The 20,381-nt window shown below is 37.5% G+C and overlaps 1 pseudogene; it reads left to right on the top strand.

Moving 5' to 3' along the window:
• The first annotated feature begins 4,533 nt into the window (after window positions 1–4,533).
• LOC129893606 (5S ribosomal RNA) lies at window positions 4,534–4,653 on the top strand (annotated as a pseudogene).
• Window positions 4,654–20,381: the final 15,728 nt, after the last annotated feature.

Raw genomic sequence — 20,381 nt, 5'->3', positions numbered from 1 at the left:
ATACGCTGTGCCCAGCTCGCTAAGGAACTTGGTATCATAACTATTTCATCATATTACCATATCACCATATCATCATCCCCTCTCATTATGTATATTATTTTTTCAGTTCATTGTATACAGTATCATATCATTGTATACGCCATAATCTTATCGTATATATCATCATAGTACATCTGGTCCACTATGGGGTTCGGGGTCACTAGTGTATCCCTATATTTTCATATGCAGGCCTACGAAAGTATTCTGCCCTTTAGTGACGGACTCGGTGAAAGAGTAGTATATATAACGTACCGTACCCAGCCCCTTTATGGGACTTAGTGCCATTATAATATAGTAAAATATATCGAGGAACATTTGGCCCGATCCATAATTTAAAACAATGTCGAGGAACGTACGACTCGATCCACATTTTCATCATATCATCATATATATATATATATCCGACCTGAGACTCGGTGAATAACTTCATCACATATGGCGTTATCATATGCTTCAACTTCATCATATATGACATTTCAACCTCGTATACTTCATACATACATATACATATCTAGCCCAGGACTCGGTGAAGGAGTAATAAAGCTGTGCACAATAACATTCCCAGCCCATCGTGGGACTTGGTGAAAGAAGGGTTACCGTATGCATGAGTAGAGTAGTGAGAAACCATATGCAACTAGGTCATCTCCTGAGACTCAATAAAACAGTCAAGTGAACCGTCACTTGAAGACTAGGGAAGTAATTTTCCGAGGTACCCTTTAGATGTTATTAGGGATTTCATTAATTAGGGCCTTAGAAACCACAAGCGTGTACCAAGATAATGCCACACAGTTTATGCAATCAAAGACACAATTTAAGCAATAAGACACATAGCTTATGCAATCAGATATATAACTTATGCAATCAGAGATATAACTTATGCAATCAAAGACATTTATCCTCTCAGAGCCTTTCAGAATAGGAGCTTATATTTCCACTTACTATTCAACATATAGATGGCTCGAGATTAGTAATCTAACTACTTTACGACCCTTAGTATTCAAAAGTGACTACGAGTCACGAATTATATCCGGAACCTATAAATGGAATTACCTCTAAATTCATATAAGACATCATTTCACTTACCGTAAGTGATTTCAACGAAAGAAGGAGATAGTCCTTATATGTACTACTCTTCATCCTACAGAAGACTTGAAAGGCGATGAGTCCACTTAGTGCAGGAGTTCTAACATCCAGAAGTGAACTAGGGTCTTGACTCATACTCAGATCTTTATGAATGGAATGACTCCCAAGTTTCGTATATATATAACTTAAGGCTAAGACATGCCAAAAGAAAGAAAGGGTAAGCTTCACATACCTTTTGTGGATTAACTGTAATCCAGCTCGCCTCGTTACCTCCTTGACCTAATAATATGAGATTAATACTGAGGTTAATGACCTTTCGCTTTCCAATTTCCAACTCTACATCTAAGTACCCATAGGAATCATTTCCTTATCCAATACCCTCGACTAGTTTGTTACTAGTTCCAAAGTTACCAAAAATTAGGAAGCATCTCCCCTATAACTTCAACATCCCCGAGATTTCACTCATCCAAAATGTCAAAAACCATACCAAAAACAACAACCAGCAGAATATATATAAATAAATCACTTCAACATTACCCAAAACAACTCCAAACAACTAGCTCAAAACTATGATACCAAAATAGAGTTTTTAACCTTTATTTCATAAAACCTTTAACCATACTAAACGGGGGGTCATGTGGATGAAACCATAATCAACCACACCCTTTTTATAACCCTTTACATCCCTGCAACACACAACCACACCAGCTACAACCGCGGTCCACAATCACAACACCCTACGCGACTTAGATTTCGCTATGACGACTTCAATTTAGTTCGTTTCTAACGTCAAGCATCCTTATGAAATTTTTCCACTTCCAACCTTATTTAATATATTTAATTTACCTTATAACATCATCATAAAATCCAATTTTAAAGGGAAAACCTTACTTTGCCCGAAACTCGCCAAAACTTACCTCAGAAGTTCCTTTAGCGCGACTAAAATTTTGTGGCTGCTTGCTAACGTTTTGGTGCTGCTCCAAACCATAAATTTATATTACTAACATCTTCATAGCATATTGGTATACCCTAGATAATTAATTCAGAGAACAAAATCGAAGGCTTACCTTTCTTTCTCCTTGGCCGAACCTACTCTCTTTGTAGTTTTAGATTTTTCTTCTCTTCTTTCTTTCTTTAGAAGTCTCTTTAACTAGGAAGATAAATAAATTTCTTGTAGATAAGAATGAGTCATCATATATATATATATATATATATATATATATATATATATATATATATATATATATATATATATAGGCTACTTTAGGGGGTGATACGTGTCAACCCCTAAGTGGTGACACATGTTAAGCCCTAAGTGGTGACATGTGTCAAGCCCTCATTGGTCCAACACATCACTTCCTCCTACCATAGGTTGGAACATGGAAGGTGGGGTCCACCCTCTTGCTCCATCTTCTACCATATGGCACTCTCCCTTGATGCCACGTGACACTCTCTCATGCTTCCACATGTCACTCTTTTTTTCTCCTCGTGGGTTCGTAATTTTGTCTTACTTTATGAACCTATATAATCCTTACTACGTAACCTTGGTATGTGCTCAAGTATCTTAAGTATGTAGGATTTTCAAATTGGTAGCTTACATAAGTAAGTCAAGTCCTATGACTCATTACTTGGCCTCCATTTCCTTCCGGATTCTCATAACCACATTTCCAATCTTCCCTATCATGAGGTGTCAAATTCTCCCTTCCTTAGAGTTGTTTAATAGCATTATGGACTATCCGGCTCCCATGGTAACTTCTAAGAAGCTTTAAGAAGCTTAAGAATCCTTCCAAAAACTTAAGAATCGTTCAAGATACTTAAGAAGCTTAAGAATCTTAAGAACCTTCCAAGGTACAAAAGTATGGAGTGTAACATCTTTCCCCCCTTTAGAACATTCATCCTCGAATGTGAACCAAAAACCTCCTCAAGATCTTATACTGACTATATAGAGAGTTTCTCTGTTCCATCGCAATAACACATACTTTCACCGAGCAATCAATATCAGAGATCCAAAGTTTGAGATTACCTGTAGACGTAGAGAATAGGTACAAATACTTATGCTTCATTTCCCTTTCAGCTCCTCAGGTCATTTCTTCGCCGCTCTCGTTTTGACATAACACCTTGATGGAAGCTACGTCCTTAATTCACCACTCCTACTCCTCCTATCCAAGATGGTGACCAGTTGCTTCTCATAGGATAACTCCTCTGTGACCTGTATATCCTCTATGGAATATACTCGGGATGGATCACCAACACACTTGCAAAGCATCGATACTTGAAAGACTGGATTTACTACTTCCGGATCTGCCAGTAAGTCCAACTCGCAGGCAACCTTGCCTATTCGGCAGAGGGTCTGATAAGAGACAATACATCTTGGACTAAGGTCCTCTTTCTTACTGGCTCTCATCACTTTCTCTGTGGATGACACTTTTGATAGTGCTTAATTATAACTTGAAACTCTAGAGATCGATGTCGTATATCCGCATATGACTTCTGTCGACTAGGAGCTGCTAATAATCTCTCCTGAATAAGCTTCACCTTTTATACCGCTTATTTAACCACATCTGGGCATATTAGTCATGTTTTACTACCATCAAACCAATCAATTGTCGACCTACACTGTCCGCCATACCAAGTCTCGTATGGGGCCATCTGGATACTAGAATGATAGTTAATATCGTAAGTACTTTTGATAGGTGGTAGGCAATTATCCAAGCTACCTTTGGATTCAACCGTATAGGCCCACAACATATCATCTAATATTTAGCTAGTAATCTTAGTCTCTCCATCAGTCTGAGGGTAAAATGGTGTGCGAAGACTTATCTGTCTTCCCAATCTCTTTGTAAACTGATCTTCAGTAGTTAACTATAACTTGGGATCCTTGATCTAGGACAATATCTATGGGAACTCCGTAAGGTCCTACCACCCTCTTGACCTATAATTTCACACCATCTCGGCTGAGTAGGTAGTCTTTGATTGGAGGAACATGGGCTGATCTTGTTAATCTGCGGATAACATTCCATATAGAATTATCTGTCCAGGGAGTGCAAAGTGAGTCTTGTAGCCAAGGTCGTATTGTGGAATCTTCAACCTCGTATATTAATTCTTGCCTTCTTTAGATGACATCAACTGGTACCTTCACCTTTTTGGGTTTTGCTTTTTGACCATAAGAGTCGGCTACCAAGTTGTGCTGAAGTACCCTCACACAATGACCTGTATAGCCGTTCCATGGTTTGCCTATCATCAACTAGTATTATGTTGAAGAACTGTGGCATAAAGTGTGCCATCTGGTAGTAATCAGCTAATCCTTCTTGCTTTGCTTAAGCCCTTTTATAATTCCCTTAATGTAACTTATAACACTCTAGGTTCATAATCTCATGTCGTTGCTTCGCTGCTAGTTTGGATTCTTCCATCTCGTGCGATCATAGCAGTACTAACGCACCGGATCCTACCAGAATTTCGAAGTTAAACGTGCTTGGGCGAGAGTAGTACTAGGATGTGTGACCCTCCTGGGAAGTTCTCGTTTCACATTCCATTGCAATCCTTGCAATAATGTGCGAAGGAACTCAACCTAGCCCAAGATTTACCTTAGTGTATTCTACTAGTCTTCATACTTCGCCTTATTCTCTCCGCCCCTGTCTTACACTCGACGTTGGGATAGATCATTGGTTCAACTATGTCTAGGTCCTATTTTTCCCTTAGTAATCACCCCATCTCGGTAGTTTGGTCTAACCAATCTTGACATCTCTCTGTAATGTATCCAAAACATCCTAGCTCCTTTTTTCGTGTACTTCTCACTTGACCCTATACTTAACATATACATATCCATAGGTTTCATAACCATTATGATACAACCTGTATAAGATAGACATAATCTTTTCATTTTTTGGCCCATCTTGCTTTACATATCGACTTCACACTAGAACTTGCTCATGCCAATGCTATTTTGTCCTACTCCTTTCTTTTCTTCCTTTACATACTCCTCGATCTCCTCATTTTCTACCATAAGAGATTTTCTATTCTTTCTCCTTGCTACTTGTATTTCACCATATCAGCGGCCAATGATGTTGTTGCCATATCTTAATCTTTACCCAAACACGGCCCTACTACCCTTTACACGGTCCTTAGTTTACTCAGTCCTACTCTCTTATCATATTTACCCCTTGTAGTAGGCACCCATCCCTTAGGGTTCTACCAATGATTCTTCGTACAGTCTTAGATACCGCGGATCCTATCTGTTTATTATTGGCCTCGAGCTCCTGCTAACTTGTGCCAGTATGGGATCTCGCTTGAAATTTAAGCGTTTCTGTCAACATGTGATAGTGTCAGTTGATTTCATCTCACGCGTGTATTTCTCTCGTCCACTTCCCCCCTTTAGGGCGTACCCATGTCATCCTCTATTTACTTTCAACTGTTCATACACATATGATTCTGTTCCAACACATTTGACATACTGTACCATGTCTACACCTTCTGTTAACTCATCTATGCTTTAGGTTGCCCCTGTAAGAAACCTTAATACAACCATGGGGTGCTTATAATTAATGATAAATAGTACATAATCTAGTCCAAGTACTAGTACTCGAGTCATATAACTAATGTAGTAGCTTAGTCGAAGCCGCATTTCCTTTATCCCAATTAGTACATCACTAGTGCTTGTAATCGTGTTCGATTCTCCATTTAGGGGCACTTATACTCTGATGACACGTGTTTCTAGCTTTGCTATAACACTATCTTTATCCCAGTAAATACCACCTTTTCCTCTTAATGGACTCGCAATGCATCAATGGTCTTGTAGAGCTACCTCCCACATCTTTGATGGGTCTTACTATTTTCCATGGTGGAGGTACATATACCCAATACCCCTTTATGCTTCATGCACTTTCATACTTATCGTGTATTTGATGCTGACTCCTAATATTACTCACAATCACATTTTTTAGTTACTTCGTTACTAGGCCCTAAGTACTTCCATGATGATCCTCATTATATTCACACTATATTCTGCTCATGGTCAATCTCGGAGGGTAATATTTCTTAACCTTTATTCACGATCCTTACTCTAGACTAATTCCACCTGATGGAGCAAGCGTACTTAACCCCTTATCCTTCCTCGTCATTCTCATCCTTCATACCTCGTAGGCAGTCTTAAGACATTCATATCCATCACCATTCTTCTCACCATATCAGTATCGACCTTCTAATTACCACCCATATCGTAATTTAATTATTTTCCAAAGTCAGTTGTACTCCTAGTTTAGTCGGATCTTATCGTTACCGTGGATACAATCTCTCAATATATACTACAACCTTATATCTCATTCTCTTTTTATTTCAAAAAAAAAGTTTGGCAGAGTTTCCTCTATATTCCTTACTATCCCAAACCTACACTCAGGAAATACCAATAATGCCTCACAGGGCCAACATATATATATATTCATATCACTGCCACACAGGGCACCCAATATCAACAACAGTATAAAATAATAGACTTACCTCATATGTCCAACTGGAACTGCACCCGTTACACTTTCCTGTCTACTTTTCCCCTCAATCTTCGACTTTACATTTCAATCATATTTCAATCTTCTTACCTTATCCAGCATGCCTCCTTCATACCATTACTTACCTGTATACTGGGTAGCTTCTAATATCATCCGTTATTTTCTTCTGTCGATGTCGTTCTTCAGCTGAAACCAAAGGTTAGAAAAAGGAATTTCATGTCCTATGGCTAGCTCTATCGCACGATCTTACATATGAAAGAAAGGTGACATCCTAAATACCCTATAGCCACCTATTTATAGATGTGACGTGCAACACACCGATAAACAAGACTCTACTAGATACTGTCTGTAGACATTCCGAGGAAGGACCGCTTTGATACCACTTCTGTCACGTCCCAACTCCATAGGCCATGAATGGGGTCTGACCTGGACCCCCGTGTACATAAATCTCAACTATAAGAACTATAAAGAAGAATTCAGAGGGTGATAGCAAATTCGTCTGCATATAGCCTCTTTTATTTGCATCATGTCATGCAAGGGCCGACAAGACTGCCTTAACATACTAACATTTATAATATGCCATATAGGCACAACTGAATCAAACTTGTAAATAACCCACCTACATATTTCTACAGACCTCTAAGAATATTAACAGTGACATATGGTGGGATAGAGACCCCGCCGTACCCCTGAATAAACAACTATATACATTATACAATCAACACCAAAATCTAGGCTCTGAAATAGTAGAGCACTTCCGACATAGCTGAGTGGGAGTCCTAAGCTGGCAGATCTCCAAAGTAAGTCCTTGAACCTGCAGGCATAAAACGCAGCCTCCCCAAGAAAGGGAGGTCAGTACGATATATATACTAGGTATGTAAAACATAACACATCATAGCTGAGATCATAACTGAAACAAGGATTCTGGGGACAAGTGTAACAATTAACAAATTAATGTACCTGCACCTTAGGACACGTAGTCATATACATCATCATACGCTGTGCCCGACTCGCTAAGGAACTTTGTATCATAACTATTTCATCATATTACCATATCACCATATCATCATCCCCTCTCATCATGTATATTATTTCATCAGGTCATCGTATACGGCATCATATCATCGTATACGACATAATCTTATCGTATATGTCATTATAGTATATCCGGTCCACTATGGGGCTCGGGGTCACTAGTGTATCCCTATATTTTCATATGCGTGCCTATGTACTTTAGTGAGGGACTAGGTGAAAGAGTAGTGTACATAATGTACTGCACCCGACCCCTTTATGGGACTCAGTGCTATTATCACATAGTAAAATATACCGAGGAACGTTCCTCCCAATCCATAATTTAAAACAATGCCGAGGAACATATGACTCGATCCATATTTTCATCATATCATCATATATATATATCCGGCCTGGGACTCGGTGAATAAATTCATCACATACGATGTCATCGTATGCTTCAACTTCATCATATACGACATTTCATCCTTGTATACTTCATACATACATATACATAGCCGGGTAGGGACTTGGTGAAGTAGTAATAAAACTATGCACGATAACGTTCCCAACCGATTATGGGACTCAGTGAAAGAAAGGTTACCGTATGCACGAGTAGGGTAGTGAGAAACCATATGCAACTAGGTTATCTCCTGAGACTCAATGAAATAGTCAAGTGAACCGTCACTTGAAGACCAGGGAAGTAATTCTCCGAGGTACCCTTTAGATGTTATTAGGGATTTCATTAATTAGGGCCTCAGGAACCACAAACTTGTACCAAGATAATGCCACACAGTTTATGCAATCAAAGACATAGTTTATGTAATCAGACACATAGCTTATGTAATCAGAGATATAACTTATGCAATCAGAGACATTTATCCTCTCAGACCCTTTCAGAATAGAAGCTTATATTTCCACTTACTATTCAACATATAGGTGGGTCGGGAGTAGTAATCTAACTACTTTAGGACCCTTAGTATTCAGAAGTGATTACGAGTCACAAATTATATCCAGAACCTATAAATGGAATTACCTCTAAACTCATATCAGACATCATTTCACTTACCTTAAGCGATTTCAATGAAAGAAGGAGATAGGCCTTATATATACTACTCTTCATCCTACAGAAGACTTGAAAGGAGATGAGTCCACTTAGTGCAGGAGTTCTAACATCCAGAAGTGAACAAGGGTCTTGACTCATACTCAGAGCTTTATGAATGGAATGACTCCCAAGTTTCATATATATATAACTTAAGGCTAAGACATGCCAAAAGAAAGAAAGGGTAAGCTTCACATACCTTTTGTGAATTAAGTATAATCCAGTTCGCCTCGTTACCTTCTTGAACTAATAACATGAGAGTAATACTGAGGTTAATTACCTTTCGCTTTCCGATTTCCAACTCTACAACCAATTACCCATAGGAATCATTTCCTTATCCAATACCCTCGACTAGTTTGTTACTAGTTCCAAAGTTACCAAAAATAGGGCAACATCTCCCCTCTAACTTCAACATCCTTGAGATTTCACTCGGCCAAAATATCAAAAACCATACCAACAACAGCAACCAAAAGAATATATATATAAATAAATCACTTCAACATTACCCAAGACAACTCCAAACTACTAGCTCAAAACTACGATACCAAAATAGAGTTTTTAACCTTTATTTCGTAAAACCTTTAACCATACTAAACGGGGGGTCATGTGGCTGAAACTAGAAGAACCCAAACCCTTTTTAGAATCCTTTACATCCCTGCAACACACAACCACACCAGCACAACCGCGACCCACAATCACAACACTACGCGACTTTTATTTAGGTATGACGACTTCAATTTAGTTTGTTTCTAACGTCAAGCATAATTATGCAATTTTTCCAATTCCAACCTTATTTAGTAAATGTAATATACCTTATAAAATCATCATAAACTCCAATTTGAAAGGGAAAATCTTACCTTGCCCAAAACGCACCAAAACTTGCCTCGGAAGTTCCTTTAGCGCGACTAAAACTTTGTGGCTGCTTGCTAACGTTTTGGTGCTGATATAAACCATAAATTTACATTAACAACATCTTCATAACATCATGGTATACCCTAGATAATTAATTCACAGAACAAAATCAGAGGCTTACCTTTCTTTCTCCTTGGCCGAAGCTACTCTCTTTGTAGTTCTAGATAAGAATAAGTCATAACATATATATATATAGGATACTTTAGGGGGTGACATATGTCAACCCCTAAGTTGTGACACATGTCAATCCCTAAGTGGTGACATGTGTCAAGCCCTTATTGGACAACACATCCCTTCCTCCTACCATAGGCTGACACGTGGAAGGTGGGGGTCCACCCCTTGCTCTAGCTTCTGCCATGTGGCACTCTTCCTTGCTTCCATGTGGCACTCTCTCATACTTCCACGTGTCACTCTCTTTTCTTTCTCGTGGGTTCGTAATCTTATCTTACTTTATGAATATATATAATTCTTACTACATAAACTTGGTATGTGCTCAAGTAGCTTAAGTATGTAGGATTTTCAAATTGGTAGCTTACGTAAGTAAGTCGAGTCCTATGACTCATTATTTGGTCTCCAACTTCTTTCGGATTCTTACAATGTTATTTCCAATCTTCCCTATCATGAGGTATCACATTCTCCCTTCCTTAGAGTTGTTTGATAGCGTTGTGGACTATTCGACTCCCACAGTAACTTCTAAGAAGCTTGAAAAGCTTTAAGAAGCTTTAAGAAACTTAAGAATCCTTCCGAAAACTTAAGAACCTTTTAAGATACTTAAGAAGCTTAAGAACCTTCCAAGGTACAAAAGTACGGGGTGTAACAAAAACCTTGAGAGACTTTGTTCTTGTCTTAGAGAATTTTGAGAGTGATTTAGAATGAGGGAATTTTGAAAGAATTGGGTTGATATAGAGTTGAAATTAGCCATAATTGTGTCTAGATTCATTGAACCAAACTTGGGTAATGGTATAAATGCCTTTCATTAAATCCAAAACTTATCCCTATGGAACCTTTTCTACGGTTCATAGAAGAGATGGCGATTCATCAATACGACTTGTCCTATAGGCTTTAGAAAAAGACCTAAAAATTAGGTCTCTGAAGTTTGAAAATAAGTCATTTCTATGACTCGTCAACTTGTCTATGAGTCGTAGACTCGACCCGTCCTTCAGGTTCCAAAACCTGCAACTTTTAGGACCTATGAACCTTCATTACAAGGCATTTCTACTACTCATAAAAGTTGTTACGAGCCATATTGTTAAGTCATAGACTTAACTTTGAGGAACTTCTAAGACTTAACTTCTGAAATCTTCCTACGAGTTATGTCGACGAGTCGTCTAGGGGACTACAAGCCGTAAACTTAAGTCGTAGGACCTTCCTTTGAGGTTTGTCATGATCAAATACTAGGGTGCATTCTACAAGTCATCCCTACGGGTCGTAGGATTGTCTATGAGTCGTAGAGTGACTCGTAAGGGTAAAGTCAGTCAAAATTTTGAGGGTTTCTTTTAAGTTCCAACTCTCTGACTTTTGGGGTCTTACATTAAGCGACCACCTCAAGGAGGCGGGCATCGCTTTAGCGACACTAGGTCACTTAAGCAACCAGTCGCTTTAGCGATGAGTGGTCGCTTTAGCGACCCTCGGCCTCACGTGCTTGGTCTCTTTAGCAACCTTCTGATTGTTTTAGTGGCACTCACTTTAGCAACCATGAGTTTCTTTAGTGACGTCACCATATCCCTTCTGGTGCAAAATGAACTTGGCATTGCCAAATTCTCCGATGAGGTATTCCAGATTCATTCGGAAACCCATGCCGTAAATGAGATATGCTACCGAACTGGAAATGGCATTTTGGACTCAATGGAATCAATAGATTTTCCAATGGAGGTTGTTTTGATGAAATGTTGGCCAAAGTCAAAGATTTTCAAGGGAAAACACATAACTCGCACAAATGTCCTAAACCTCATTCTAAACACCTTAGGAATCAAACCAAAGGTTGTTTTGGACCGAAATTGGCATTCCATAGCTAACCGCCCTGATAAAATTTTCATTCGAGCATGTTTACTTAAAATGTTGACCAAAGTTAAACTTGGTCAAAACTTTAAAGTTAAAATGACAAATCACACAAACTCAAAATGAAGACTCCAAAAACCAAATCAACCTTCCTTCTAGACCAAAATGGACCTTTCGGAGCTGATGTATTCATCAAATTTTTCATACGATGCCTAAATCTCCGGATGTTGACTAAAGTCAATTCTTTCAAGCCTTAAGCCTAAAAAATGACCAAATCACCTCAAAACTCAATTGAATACCTTAAAAAATGTGCCATCCATTCCAACATTACACAAGGGCTATAAAGAAGCTATGAAAATAGGTAAAATAGTAAAAGCACATAAAAGTACGAAATTGACCTTGGAGATCATAATAGAAATGAACTGCCACATCGATGCGAACCCCTACCTCCAAATGAGTTGCCCAAAAACTGACCATTGGCATGGTCCCTCTTGGGGTACCCAAAATCCTTTCTGACCATCAGTTCTGCCTCTTTGGTGGTGCTCACAATGGACCGGAAGAAATCCCCCTCACAGTCCAATCTTAACACATAAGATCGAATAGAGAAATTTAAACCTTTCACAAATCTACAGACACTCTCCCCTCCTCATCCAGGATTAGTGTTGTGGCATAGATGGACAACTGACAGAAACATACCTCATACTCGGCAACGGACATACCCCTAAGTTAAGCTCTCAAACCTCAATCTTTTCTCCTCACGTACGCTTCATGGAATGAAGCACTCCTCAAAAGAACTAGCAAAAATACCCCACTCAATTGGAGGGGATTCAACTAGTTTAGACCACATGAATGTTCTCCACCACTCTCAGGATGACCCACAGAGCTGGAGTGTAAAAAATTGAGTACCTTGGGCATCAGCCATACTCACTTCCTCTAACATCTCATGACGCAGTATCAAGAACTTGTGAGCATTATCGCTCCTACCACCCTGGAACTAGGGTGGTTTTATCTTCTGAAACCTCTCATAGCACTGCTAATCTTCTAAAGTCATGACCATATCTGGAGTAACCTATACACCGATAGTTGGTGCGGGAACCAATGAGGGCTGACCCACCTAATCTTGAACCAACGAGACCTGAATCTTCTTTGGAGTCTATGCAATGGCCCTAGTCTGTGAGACCTATGGTGTGCCTGCAGCATCCTGAGTAAGACTTTCTAACACCACAATATCCTCAATAAGGTCTCCTGAAACAATGGTGCCGTAAGTCCTAGAGGAACTTGGTCCTCACCAACCTTAAATTGTGGCTTTAGAGAAGCCTCTTTAGCAAGACCTCATGCTGGTGCCGCTTCTCGGGCATGACCTATACCATTAATCGCTCCATGGCCTCGGCCTATAGCTCAACTCCTGCCTGTACCCCTAGCTGGGGTTTTAAAAACTGCCTTGGCAACTGCCTCATCTCTATGAATAGATGTAGCTTTGGTCCTCCGCATCTTCCAAAACAACACGCGATAACAACTCGCTATGATAAGAAAGAATGAATAAATAAAGTTTTCTAATAGTCTTCATAGCCACTCAAAGATAAGTACAAATGTCTCCATACCGATCCTCGAGACTCTACTTAGCATGGCTTATACACGTGAGACCAATGAAGTTGAGGCTCTGATACCATTTGTCACGATTCGAATTTGGGTGTGATGACACTTATCCTTTTCCACTGGACAAATCAGCCTAAAACCCAACATTTACAGAAATTGAAGAGGAAACTATTTAAAATAAATATATAAATAAATAAAAGCAGAGATCTTTCAAACATAAATAACTCTCAAGGAATGGTTGTCACATGTACGAGCCACTAAAATAGAAACTAGAATGAAAATACAAATCTCAAGTTTGATTGTCAAATAGAGTAAAACATAAAATACAGGAATAAGAGAGTCCGCTGGACCTCAATAATCACCTCTCTCAATCTCCTGGAAGACTCTAATGATAAAAAAAGTGAATACTCACTATCTGGGCTCAAAACCTACATAAGCGTATAAGCAAGGAGTGAGTACCAAACAAAATGGTACCCAACAATCCAACTAATAAAACTAAGTAAATTTAATAGGATACACATATTCTTTTCCAACCCAACCGAACCTCTATAACTACAACCTGCACGAAAAAACAACCCAAACTAATAATTTATACTAAATAGTTCAAATAGTATCCACAATAGCAGCTCAATGTCACAAGTCATAACTCACAAATAATCACAAGTTAAGTACAAATATCAAGTCCATCACATAAGATATGAAGGTATGTATATGCACACACAATGATCATGCAGGTGTGCAATCATAGGCAAAGATCTCGGCATTATAATATCATAAAAAATAAACTTGGCATCACTCACTCCCACTGAAAATAACCTCGGTATCACGCTCTAGTTGAGAATGATCTCGACATCACAATCTCTCATTGAAAAATGACCTCAGCATCACAATCTCTCTTCAAAAATGAACTTGACCTCACAATCGTTTCCCTCTCATCACATTGTTCCAGAACAAATGAAATAAAAATGCTCACACAAGTAATGAGGAGTATAACAAGCTCAAACAATCAGCAATCATAAAAAGACTATCAAAGTATTTCACCAAATACACATAGATATCAAGATCAATACATGTCACACTTGAATCACTACATTAGCACATATTACCTTTTATTAACCCCATCTATCAATTAAGATTAGTTCAATACAGAATTCAACCCGTAACCTCATTTCCATTAATCCCAACATATATAAGAAGGGAAATTCAGGATTCTACAAGATTTACAGAGTTTTAGAAGTTCACTTGCCTTAGTTAAAATCATGATTAATCAACCACGTGAGCCTTACCCTTCCAAATATACTTTGAAACACCATAAATTCTAGTCAAATAATGATTCACAATCAAAAATCGAGTCCAAAACTGAGTCCAATGACATCAAAAATATGAAATTTGGGAAATAGGGTGAAAATGACTCAAAAATCTGATTTCAGAAATGGGGTCTAAATCTAATTTTTTATTTATGAAAACATTCCTCATAGCGTTAGGAATCTACTGGTGAAGCCCAATCCAAAATGGAGTCAAAATCAATTCATAATCAACATTTAAATCAAAACCCCAAGTTCTTGGAAAACCCTAATTTCACTATTTCAAAATAATGAATTCCTATGCTAAAATCTATTATTAATAAATGGTTAATGAAGGTTTGAAGTTAAAATAGCTTACTCAATAGTTTCCACGCAAATATTCATTTTGAAATCATCACCCACGAACTCCTAAGGTCCAACAATGGAGAAAAGTGAATAATTCCCGATTTTTGAGAATTTTGAGTCTACCCATGCCTTGATCATCGCGATCGTGGCATCCTTATTCGCGACGTGAAGAGAAAACTGGTCAACATTAAATTGACTCCTACAATCGCAGTCAAACCCACACAATCGCGATGGCTCAAATTGACAACTCTATGAGAATGGAATGAGTTCCTCAAGATCGTGATGTGGAGTGGACACTACCTCTGTGAATGCGATGGCTACTTCATGAATGCGACCAAATAGCAAATGACAACAAGCACATAAAGTCAAAATTCATTTGGAATACCATGCACACAAACCTTATATGCTACCATACTAATTTCAACAATCTAGACTACAAGGAACCATTGAAATTTGAATTCAAGGTCTCCGTGACCTGGAATCCAAAAAGTCACAAATAAACTAACTTTATGCCTCAAAAAACCAAAGTGCCCTCGGAGCTTACAAAAACTTTTCATAGGCATAAAATCATCCTCAAATCCAACAGTCATCATAATTAATTCTGAGCTTTCACGACCTGAATTCGGGTCATGATGATGCCTAATATAACTCCGAGTAGGCAAGCAAAATCCAAGACAAGTAGAATACAAATCTCATCAAATTAAATAATTAATAACACAAAAAGGCAGAAGCAAAAGAATATTACCAAAGTAACATCGGGCCAGGGTATAGATATGTAAATAAGATGGAAAATATATAAGAGGCCCAATAATGACTAAAGGAAATGATGAACTGACACTAGATCAAACCCCAGACCTGGTGTCACCTATTCAGGAGCCACTAAGTACAAAAGTTGACAAAATGTATAAATATACAATACAGATCCGACTGTCCAAAATACAAAATATAAGTTAGAGAAAAAGAGGGAATGTAGCAAGTCTCTAAACACTGGGAGCTCACCACAATTCCGAATTAGAACTGCTACAGATTATTAGGTGTGCTGAGGGTGGATCAAATTGGGAGCTGCATCAAAAAGATGCAGAAGTGCAGTATGAGTACCAAAATACGGGGTACCTAGTAGGCATCATAGGTTGATCAAGCTTAGAAAGAATAATTATATAATAAATAGCACGATGATACTAATAACAATAAGAGAAGAGCACAAACTACCAATATGGGAAAAAAGGGCAAGGAATAATCATACGGTAGCCAAATAAGACCATCAATCAAGTAACCACATCAATAATCCCACCTGATAAAATAACAAAAGAATGCTAAGATGTAGACTCATAGCTAAGGCTCAATATCCTCAAAAATATCATGAAGCATCCGAAATTCATGCCTCAAGCTTCTTAATAATGATGATGATGATGATGATGACGACGACGATGACGATGACGACGATGATGATGACGACGACGACAACAACAATAACAACAACAACAATAATAATAATCATGATAATAATAATAATAATGATAATAATAATCATGATAATAATAATAATAATAATGATAATAATAATCATGATAATAATAATAATAATAATGATAATAATAATCATGATAATAATAATAATAATGATGATGATGATGATAATAATAATGATGATGATGATGATGATGATAATAATAATAATAATAATAATAATAATAACAACAACAATAACAATAATAATAAGAACAACAACAACAACAACAACAACAACAATAACAACAACATCATCAACAACAACAACAACAACAACAACAATAATAATAATAATAACAATAATAATAATAACAATAATAAAAAAAATAAGAATAATAATAACAACAACAATAATAACAACAATAAGTACAACAACAGCAGCAGCAGCAACAACAACAACAACAACAATAATAATAATAACCCAAAATATGTATCAACTGGCCGCCCGAAATTCACGCCTCGATTTTTCCAATAAGAAATGCCATAATTAAAATACCATCGGTATTTATTTTAAAACATTACACTTATTCATCAATCAAAAGTCTAGATATCACCATTTTATTCTTTAAAAAGGATTTTTAACACCAGCGAAGAAAATTAATAAAAGTAGCATGTCAAAATCATTTATCACTCGAGTTGAGTAAAACCTCGTCAAAGGTGCCAAATCACTAATCTTGAGACTTCGGTGTACCAAAAACAAGCCTCGGGCCCAATATTCAATATTAAAAGCAAGCAAGATATAGTCATACACAAAAATCACATCAACCGACAACCAAAACCAAGCAAACGACATCCTATGTTCAAATCACCTAGGAGGAAGCTCTAAGGATTCTAATCAATATAAACAAGCCAAGATATCACCTAGGCTAAGGATTCAATGACTAAAACTCCAACTAATCACTAATGATGATCATAGATTCCCAACTCCTCATTGAACTATCAACACCTAAATCACCAACCTAATTATGAGTTACTACTCATAATATACCAATTCTAGCGAAGCCATGTCTAAAAAGAGTAAGCCATAGCCTACCTCAAAGCTGAAACCATGCCCAAACCGCTAAATTTGAGTCTTTCCTTTTTAGGCTGCCGTCGAACAATGCCACTATATCAAATTATTGAAGAACACATCAAAAAAAGGCCAACGATACCTATATTGTTATAATTACAAATAAAACTAAAATCAGGTCAATTTGATATTAGGACCCGCGTAAGCAATCGAAAAACCAACTCCGTCACAAAGTCTCAAACAACTCAAGAAACTTGTTTCCCAAAAATGGGCATATTCTGAGCAACGGAAGAGATCAAACAATCCCACCAAATTCAAGCCCTAGAAAAGTTCAAAATTGCAAGAAATAATGAAATTTACGCAAAACTTACAAGGGTTTTAGGACGAGAATAGGTCTCGGAATGTCCTCGCAAGAATTTTCAACACACTGGAACAAAAAATATTGAAAATGGTCAAGAATTTCTCTCAAAATGCCAAAATATCTAATTTCCAAAATGGGACAGCTGCTGGAATTGGGCTCTTTAATTCAGTAAATTAGTGAATTTACTCATTGTGATCGCGAGGTCTACTCGAACTAAACCATCTCGATCGCGATGGTCAATCACGCAATCATGATGCCCAAGGTCTTAGACCTTTGCGATCATGGACCCCTAGGTCACAAACGCAAAGAGCAAAAGCTCCTGCACCAGTAGTTTAGCTGGTGCTGAACTTTGGAGAATGAGATTTCTCTCCGATAGGGGTTTGAAATTCATTCGAAACCCCGCGAACGCAAACGAACTATGCTACCCAAGTGAAAATAGCATTCTAGACTCAATGGAATAAACAGATTTCCCAACGGAGGTCATTTCATTGAAATGTTGACCAAAGTCAACACTTTCCAAAAAAAGCTTCCAAAATACACAAATGGCCTAAAACTCATTCCGAGCACCTCGGGACCTGAGACAAAGGTCGTACTCGACCAAAACGACATTATGAAGCTAACCACATTGACAAAATTTTTATCTGAGTGCGTTTATTCAAAATGTTGACCGAAGTCAAACTTGGCCAAAACTTTAAAGTTCAAACGACAAAACCACCTAAACTCAAAACGAAGAGTAAAAAACCCAAACCAACCTTCCTTCAACACTAAAATGGAACTTTCGGAGCTGATGAAACCATCAAAATTCCCATACGGCTCCCCAATCTTTGAATGTTGACTAAGGTCAACTCTTTCAAACTTTAAGCCTTAAAAATGACCAAACCACCTCAAAACTCAATTGGACACCTTGGGCAACGTGTCACCCATCTCGACATCACATATAAGCTATAAAGAAGATATAAGAATGGGTAAAATGGTAAAAACATGCAAAAGCACAAAAAATGACCTTGGAGGTTATTACAACATCCACTACTAAAAGAACTTTCGTCCTCGAAAGTCAAGGAAGAAAGGTACCTGGTGCCTCTGTCCAATTTTGGAACTAGTCACGGCTTATGGGGTTGAATCGTGATAAAAATGATATCAGAGCAGTTCATTGTAACATCCCAAAAAATGCTCATAAGTGCCTTAAGAATGCCTTGAAAATAGGCCGCTCACGTAACGCGTTATCCTAAATCTTTTTGGAAAATCCGAGTTCAGAATATCGATTGGAGGGGTCAAAACCTATGGGAAAATAGTCTCGATAGATTTTTAGGACCCATATATCAGAAGATGGATTTTCAAAAAAATCCATAAAATAGTAGGGTCTACAACAGGTCCGTGACGGACCTGGGATTTTTTTCCGACCGAGTTAATTTTTTAAAGGGCATTTTAGACCTTTCACAAATTATTAGTTAATGAACATAGATGTTTTTAGGACCTAATGTAACTCTATAAATAGACCTAAACCTCTAATTTTATTCATTCTTCTACAATTCATCTATAGAATATTTCTCTCTACAAAAAGGCTCCCAAGGGTTTCCATTGAAGAATTCAAGCAATCTACTCTATTTCTCCATCAAATTCTCAAGTTCTTCCAAATTAATTGGTGTTCTCACTCAATGTATGTGGGTATTGATTCATGGATCCTTTCATCCATGAAGCCCAATCAATTCGATCAAATTAAAGTATATTTTTTATAGGTTTTATGATCTCTATTCGTATTGCATGAATTATGATCTAAAGTATGATCATGAGTCTATTTTGATATAAATTAATGGTTATTACATTGAATTAAAGAGTTTTTCCATGAATTCTTCTATGTTGATCTCTAGGGTTCATGATGTAAATTATGAGTATTTTGAATTATACTTCCAAAGGATATCTATATGAATTATGTATGGGATGATATAAAGTTTATGATCATGCATGTTTTCAAGTGAATTACATGATTTTCAAAGTCAATTGATTATGCAATTGAGTTTTACTCTAAGTTCAAGGTATGAATTTCATGCAAGTAATGAAGTAAGGTGACGTAGGGACCTATGAGGTGACCTAAGGCCTAATGATATGAATTATGCAAATATGATTATAATGATGAAAGGAAAATTCTCATATTACAAGTATGTTATGAAAATGAGCTACTCTATAATTTCAAACCTATGATCATGACTATGATATATGAAATTATGATTTCTATGGTATGCATGTATTTCGTGGGATTTGACTTAGCACCGAGTGGACTTGAGGTGGGGGCCCTATCAAAAGCCCTAGTAGCAATCTCATGTCTCATAAACTACGTGCCACCGTAGGTTTCATTCATGACTTAGCTATTGGATCCATATATAGCATATGTATGACCCGCCTAGCGAGGTAGAGTATACCTTGGCAAGTAGATTTCCTTTTTCTTCATTGTATGGGGAGACAACGGAATTCCATGTTATAGCTCACATGGTCTTATTATCGGTTATGGTTCCTATCCCATATATGTATGATGTCTTAAGTATGTTATGATTCTAAATTATGCTTTTAAATGCTTTGGTCAATATAATTTTCTCACGACTTTACTTATTCCATC

The sequence above is a fragment of the Solanum dulcamara genome, chromosome 6 (assembly GCF_947179165.1).
Source record: "Solanum dulcamara chromosome 6, daSolDulc1.2, whole genome shotgun sequence".
Taxonomy (NCBI): domain Eukaryota; kingdom Viridiplantae; phylum Streptophyta; class Magnoliopsida; order Solanales; family Solanaceae; genus Solanum; species Solanum dulcamara.
Note: the sequence above shows the minus strand (reverse complement) of the source record. Positions and strands in the feature narration are given on the sequence as shown.